Below are 8,312 nucleotides of genomic sequence, written 5' to 3'. Positions count from 1 at the left end.
ATCTCACATTGAAGATTTCGGTTTATATGGGCACAAGTGAGTTCTCCTACTCACTTGTTCTTGAGCTTCCTTAAGTGGATGAACAAGGATTCAAGTAGAGAATCACTCCCAAGGTTTTATACCCAAAGTAACAACTTGCAAGTACGACCCGAAAGACACCTTGCATTGAGTGGGAGATAGTAATAGGACAAGAGAATTGGTGGCGCACACTTGTCGAGGACAAGTGGGAGATTGTTGGGAAATGTGTCCTCAACAATAGTGCGATCACATGATTTAAATATCATTATTAAATCTCATTTTAAGAATACATGTGGGATGTAATATTTTACGGTCAACTGGTCCACACATATCGGTAATGATTGGGCGACTAGAGTTTGACATTCGTAGATGCGACGGTGGTGATCAGTTGATCCCCTTAGGTCATTCCTATAGGGAAATACTCTTAATTGATTATTTAATTAATCGTATACTGATACGAGTTAATTAAATTGCTTAAAATTGACGGATGATTTTGTGAGTATAATTTACGTATCTTATTGTAAATATGATTAAATAAGACACGGTCTAAGTAATCGAATTATTTTATTACTTGGATGAAATTATTGTTTACAGAAACAATTGAAACGGAATGAATAAATTATTATAAATACAGAATGTTGTAGTTTATAATTTGGAAACCTTTTTGGTACGAGTAATTACGAATTACTAGTCAATTTTGTAAATGACATATTTTATGAGTATGTTGATTTTTAATATGATAAAAATACATTGCATTGTAACATGTCATGTAACATGTTATATGTGACAAATTTGACAAATGACAAAATAAAATGGTTTCTCCATTTTATACTTAAAACCGAAAATATGGGTGGGTTTATAGTTTATATTGTGTTATTTATTTTAAATGGAAACACAATCATGAAACTAGGTTGTAGGCTTTGCATGCTTGGTCTCTTGTGAAGAGCAAAAATGAAAGCTATTGGGCAACCTACCCAATGCCATTTTTTCGGCCAAGATGAAAGAAAAGAGATGGTTTCCTTTTTCTTAAAAAAAAAAATTCATTCATTCAACATGATAATTTTCTAGTGTGAGAAAATTAATATACTCTCTAAATATTATGAAATCTAGAGAAATAAACTCACAAATATTACTCCCTCTTGACCGAAATTTCAAGAGTCAAAATACAATTTATATTGTATCAATTTTATTGTAAAACCATTATTATTACTAGATCTAAATAGTATTGGTTTATTAAGATGTATTCCTTGGGTATATGCTTTTGGGAGGGATTCTACACTTGAATCAGTGTTCTTCCATTTGGAAAGCTCAAGAACAAAAGAAAATGAGATTTCTTTTGTGCCCATTAGAACCGAAATCACAATGTAAGGATGATTTCTTCTCTATTATATTATTTGTTTGCATGCATAAAATCCGTATTTAATTTTATGACAAATTAATTTTAACATATATGAGTATGTTAGCATGTATATGAATCTACATTTCCTTCAATCGGTATCAAGAGCCACGGTTGTTTGCATGCAAATCGGTTAAAAGTTTTTCCGAGTTATAAGAATAACAAATAAAACTTGTAAAATTTGTGTTATTATGATATATCACGAAATTAAATCCATGCATGTTAATATTTCTGGTCCTAAAATGTTTTAGGATATTTTGGTTAATTTTTCGGATTTTTATTGTTCGTATTTTACAATAATGGCATTTAAATGTGATTTTATGAGTAAAAATGTCATTTTTGGCCTAAAATTAGCTATACTTCGAATTTTAAGTTGATTTTTGGATATGTTGTTTAATATATTTTTTTGAGATAACCTGTAAATTTTCATAATTTTTGGACTTGTTATGCTCGAAAAATGAATTTTTCATTTTTAAATTCGGATTTAAGTGAAAAATAGGTTAATATGAGTTAAATTTCGAATCTGGTCATAGAAAATTAATATGTTGTCACATGAAATTTTACAAGATGTGTGTAAAATAATTGGCTATAAAGAAGTCTTTTTGCATGATTTATGAAATTTTGAAGAAAAATAGCATAAATAGTGACATTATTAGTGAAAATTAATAAAACATAATCTATGACTTAGGAAAAACGTGTAATGTTGCATTTTATTATATTTTTCAGATCTAAAATTGAAAATTTAATGAAAATAATTTTTCCATGTTTTTATGATTATTTTATTAAAAATCGATAAACCGCAACATTGTTTTTCCGGAAAAAAATTCGAAATTTTTAACCTAAGATTTTGAACATTATGAGTGTCATGGAAATTTTCCAGAATGTTCATGAGTTTAAATTTCAAATTTTGAATTTATTTGAAATTTTGTGATTTATTTGAAGTTTAATAGCTTATTTTTGTATTTTTGGTCCATTTATGAACAATTTTATAAAATATGGGTTAATTATGGTCAAATTATTAGTGAAGACTAAATTTTGAGTCCTAAGAGGTTAGGGTAATTAACTTATGCATAAATATGAGTTTATGTATTTTTGTGATTATAAAATGTTGAAATCACGCAAATCCGTAAAAACCGAGTAATATACGATATTGGCTAATTAAAGGCGATTTAGCATAAAATTGAGCATGTTCTTACATATTATAATGCTGCATTTTCTTTATGATTGTCATAATTTTAATTTATGTAATTTTTGAATTATGTAATTTTACTTAGTATGGCCTTAGATTTTAATTGGTATTTCCCGAAATGTATGGGAATACCGATTCGGTTGTAATTTTTATTGTGATCTCGTATCACCGTTTTGTAATTTAATAGATTTATTTTATTTTAGTCACAAATGTATAATAGGAAATTATGTAATTTGTTATGTAATTTTATTCATTCCGGAGTACCCAAAGACGGATTTCTTCAAGAATGGCGATACATAAAGACGGTGTTACCTCGAGATGCGTGAAACAACCGAAGTTCAAGGGACCAATGGAGTTGGTTTCCGAATATGTAATAGATAAATAGTTTTCTATTTTAGGAAAGGCCATACTAGGATTTATTTATCTTTATGCTTGCATTTTATTTTATGTCACATGCATCGCTAAATCGCCATAACTAAAACATGCATCCTTATTTTATCGAGTTTATCGACCGTGTCAATTCAAATTATCGTAGTTCACCGCTTTAGTTCACTTAAAACGTGATAGATAATAAATTGACATGACCTCTCTCTAAAACAATTAATTGAGATATAGCCTTACCAAAGAGTAGAAACCATGAAAACCTATTTCGTGAGGGAGTGCACTCGGCCACACCGGGGTACAAACCTTGTTACGTAGGGGAAGTGGGTGATAAATGTCTATCCACCGAATTCATGTTGATAAGGGTTTCATCGGCCACACCGTGCCCAAGTTAATGTGGGTTTGGATCATGGACACATTTATTCGAAATTTGGATTGAACTCAACAAAAGTTTTTCGATAAGGGTTTTATCGGCCACACCGTCCCCTTGTTGAATGTGTTTTGGGCTAAAGATATATGTTAATGTAATATTATCGACCAAGAGTTCTAAAAGTAGAATCGATTAAAGCGTTAATCCACCGAGTTATATTGATAAGGGTTTCATCGGCCACACCGTGCCCAAGTTAATATGAATTTGGGTCTTGGAATCATATATCATAGTTGGGTAGAGGTCACTATGTAAATGCCTTACTTGTTATTTACAAGTATTAATAAAACGATGAATGTTAAGTTTTCCATTATTCCGTTATAATATTGTTCTATTTCTTTACCACCATTCATATACGATATCATTTCGTTTTTGATTCAAATCTCCATTAAAATTTCGTAACTAAAGACAAATATGAATTTTCTTCTAAAACCTCAAATGAACCATTGCTAAGGATCTCTTGTAAAGAGTATAGATAAAAGTTATTCATTACCAAACAGGTTTTTGATTCTTGACTAACACATCTACTTACAATGGATTTTTTTTCATATATACTTAAATGAATTAAGTACCTTGAAAAGATAATATTGTTTTGGTAATTAGATTTTCTGAATTCGTAATTGACCAAAATAACGCAACCACTTCGATGAAAGTTTTAAGACTAAAACAAACAAATGAAGAGTAATCTTCATGAATTCAATTTTGCTTCTCAAAGCAAAGACTCATTGAAATGAGTGGGAGCATTCTCTTAAACCGTTAAGATGAGGACGAGGTTCAAAAAGTAAAGATTATAATGGAATTGATACTAGGTAATGTTAAAGGTAAAGTTGTTGAGAATGACGATACTAAACTTATCAATCCTGACCGATATAGTTTCCATTGTCTTAAATGTTGGACACGAGAAAGGAAACTACCCCAAATTATTGAAGAATCAACAAGTTAGTTGTGGGACATCTAATGGGACCTTCTTCTTTAAAATGTTTATTTTGCTGGTACTACTTCGTCAATATTAGAAACCAATGGAGGTTTTCATCATTGTACTTGATACATAGGATGCTTAGAATATGACGACTAGCAACAATAATGTCGAGAGATAGAGTAATTGTGTACTCAATCTAGTTTTTGGATTTAAAGTGGTACTTAATTGTGACTATTAAGTGCATAAACTCTAAATAAGAATATAAAATTGTTAAGAGACAAAAGAGGTTTTTCACTTTTGTGACCCTATTCACCACGATTTGATGAATGGCTAGCCCATTATCAAGGTGATTATATTCTAAACCAAACTAGAATGACATATCATGTAGATGATGTAAGATTCAAATTGGTAACCCAAGATTAAACCTTAAAAGATGGAATAATGAACGCAAAGAGTTATCAAGTACTCTTGAAACCATTAGATTGTTAATGGTATATGCGTATCTTGTATTCAAAGCAAGATATCTCGTGCCTTTTGGTTGAAAAGGAGATCGAGGTTGTAAATCATTGATCCAAAATAGGTTAATCATTTTCTTTACCAACGATTTAAGTTTACGCTAATGTGTTCACTTAATAAGGTAAATAGAGAAATCTTTGAAGAGTTCAAAGAAGCACGATTTAGTCGTGGTGGGATTATCAAAGTGAAGACGTTGATATAAGCCAAATGAAATGTGATATAGCATCACAAGTTAATCTCTCTTAGCACGCATCATGGAATAATGTGTGGTTAGATATGAATTCAAACGCTATTCGATATGGTTTGGACTTCAATCAAGTTACTTTGAGTTACTTGATACTTTTGGGGATTTTATCATTTTTGTCTAAATTACTTTTCCACTAAAACCAATCATATGAGATATGAAATGGTAAGGGTACCATGTTTGTAAGTTTTCACAAGAAACAAATGCTCATTTTTCCCTTTTCAATTATCTTGAGTACGACGGGTTTGCGGCTCGTGAAGCTGTCTTTCTAAAATACAAGTTTATTTCTAGAAGACAGAGTGGGAGAATTTATTCAAGAGCCACAAAGAATGTTATGTCGCAAGAAACTGGTCTTTCTTGGCTACATGAGACGTTTTGTGTAAGATGTTGTTTCTTTAAAACCTAGGAGGTTAAATTCGTCAAATTGTTGAAAATGATGGATTCATGCTACTTTTAAGAAAGTAAAGAGCTTATAACTTACAAAGAAATCGTTTGATTCAAATTGATTACTTCTAGAAAGTAATGAACATATGACTTACATAAGAGTGTTTAAGTCACAACTCAATATAAGGCTTAGAGCCATGAAAATCCGAAATAAAAAGGCTTGATTAGTTGCAAAGGGTTTTTCACTAATAAAGAGAGATTTCAAGGCTTGATTAGTTGCAAAGGGTTTTGCACTAATAAAGAGAGATTTCAAGGCTTGATTAGTTGCAAAGGGTTTTGCACTAATAAAGAGAGATTTCAAGGTTGATTGGTTGCAAGAGTTTTTACACCAATTGAAATGCTTAAGTCTATTTGGATCTTCTTAGGGATTGTGTTTCATTATTATGAAATACATAGCGAGTGAATCTAAAACCCACTTCTTCAATAGAAGGAATGTATTCAATACATGTCTTGAGTTTAGTAGATTCTTGCAATCCTAAGATAGTGTGAAACTTAAGAGAGGGTCTTAAGTAGGACATCAATGAGTTAGAATCAACATTTTTGATCATGTGATAAAACATTTCTCGATAAGTCGAGAAGTTGTGTTTATACATGGAGTTTAGTGGGAGTTACGGAAATTTTAATTAGTCCAATATGTGGATGACATATTGATCATTGAGAATGATTTAAGACTTTTGGAGTATTATAATACATCTTGAATATCCGGATTTATGAAGATAAATCCACATGATATTAGGGTCAGTAATAAGTCTTATGTTGATAAGATTCATGACTAGTTCAATTAAATTGAACATATTTGATTGATTCCATTTGCTTCCGCTGCCGGATCAATTAAATAAGTAATGATGTATAACACTTCATATACTTTGAGTATGATGAATTGTTTTCAAAATCGAATTTAAGTGATCTTTACCTGGTATATAAAGATTACCCTTAAGTGCTTGCAGAAGCATTAAGGAAGTAAAGCAAAGTGTTTATGATGCAATTTTGTGTAAGGGTGTTACACAAGTGACAATTGACAATTGAGATTGCGCATGGTTTCCGACAAAACCATAATCAAAACACATTAAGATGGTTAAGAGACCATTGCGGCTATGTTAATTAAGAAGTAGATTTTCTAGAATCGTTCTAGGCAATAAAAAACAATGAGAGATATTTATAACGGAAATTGAGTACACTTGCAATCATGAGATGTGCAAGAGGATGAGCCCCACACACTGTGAAACCAGTGGGAGCTATTATTAGGCTAAGAGGGCCTATGTCTTGATTGGATCTCGACACGTACTCAGAATGTTTTGTAATGCAAATGTATACATTACAAAGGAAAACGAGTATGTAGTAAGGTTGAGTAAGGTACAAGAAGTTGATAAAACCTACTAACCAAAGCCTTCTCAAAGGCTAAACATGATGAGTCATGTCATTTCAATTGAATTGAAATGAACAACTACGTACAAGATCAAATTAGATTATAGAACATGAAATAGTAATCGGGCATTGACTATTCATATGTGATAATCGCATTTGTCGTTCGAGTTTTACTTTAAAACTCTTTTATTATACTTTGTTACATCCAAACGGGTTGTGGAGACAATTGAACCCCGTTAAAGTGAACACGGATTAGCATTGTATTCGCCCATAGTCACTTGTATGAGGTGACGTCTCGAAGTGACTAGAGTGTGATGCGATTGATGGCAAGTTCAAGTGCCATACAGTCATGTGAGATGACTAGTCGATCACATAGGCAGACTGTTAGGAACACTTTGTCGGGCCTTATGACCGCATATAGAGTTCTGGCAATTTATATAGCCTGGTCGTGGCGAGAGCTACTATAGTATTCTAATGAGTCGATTCTTTTGACTAAAGACTGTTCACCTAAGATGGCACAGTTTTCGATTAACTTTGATTTGTGTTACTACGACCTTCGTAAATGGGGTCAAATGGGCATATTTTGGGTTATGATGGCTGTGGCTAGTCGAAGGGAATGAGTGCGATAGGAATTGTCCATCCCCTTGTCGTGGTTAAAACAATATCTCGGGGCCACTCGAGGAGTAATGAATCGGAAATGCGTGGCCACGCTCGGAAGGTATCCGAGTGGATAAATCCGGTCAATCGCTTATTCTCCGGATCGAGGAAACCACTCTCGATATGATCACTTGCAAGTACGACCGAAAGACACCTTGCATTGAGTGGGAGATAGTAATAGGACAAGAGAATTGGTGGCGCACACTTGTCGAGGACAAGTGGGAGATTGTTGGGAAATGTGTCCTCAACAATAGTGCGATCACATGATTTAAATATCATTATTAAATCTCATTTTAAGAATACATGTGGGATGTAATATTTTACAGTCAACTGGTCCACACATATCGGTAATGATTGGCTGACTAGAGTTTGACATTACTGTCGTGCGACGGTGGTGATCAGTTGATCCCCTTAGGTCATACCTATAGGGAAATACTCTTAATTGATTATTTAATTAATCGTATACTGATACGAGTTAATTAAATTGCTTAAAATTGACGGATGATTTTGTGAGTATAATTTACGTATCTTATTGTAAATATGATTAAATAAGACACGGTCTAAGTAATCGAATTATTTTATTACTTGGATGAAATTATTGTTTACAGAAACAATTGAAATGGAATGAATAAATTATTATAAATACAGAATGTTGTAGTTTATAATTTGGAAACCTTTTTGGTACGAGTAATTACGAATTACTAGTCAATTTTGTAAATGACATATTTTATGAGTATGTTGATTTTTAATATGATA

This window comes from Silene latifolia, unplaced genomic scaffold (assembly GCF_048544455.1).
Source record: "Silene latifolia isolate original U9 population unplaced genomic scaffold, ASM4854445v1 scaffold_151, whole genome shotgun sequence".
NCBI classification, from domain to species: Eukaryota; Viridiplantae; Streptophyta; class Magnoliopsida; order Caryophyllales; family Caryophyllaceae; genus Silene; species Silene latifolia.
The sequence above is the reverse complement of the archived record's forward strand: the minus strand, read 5'-3'. Positions refer to the sequence as shown.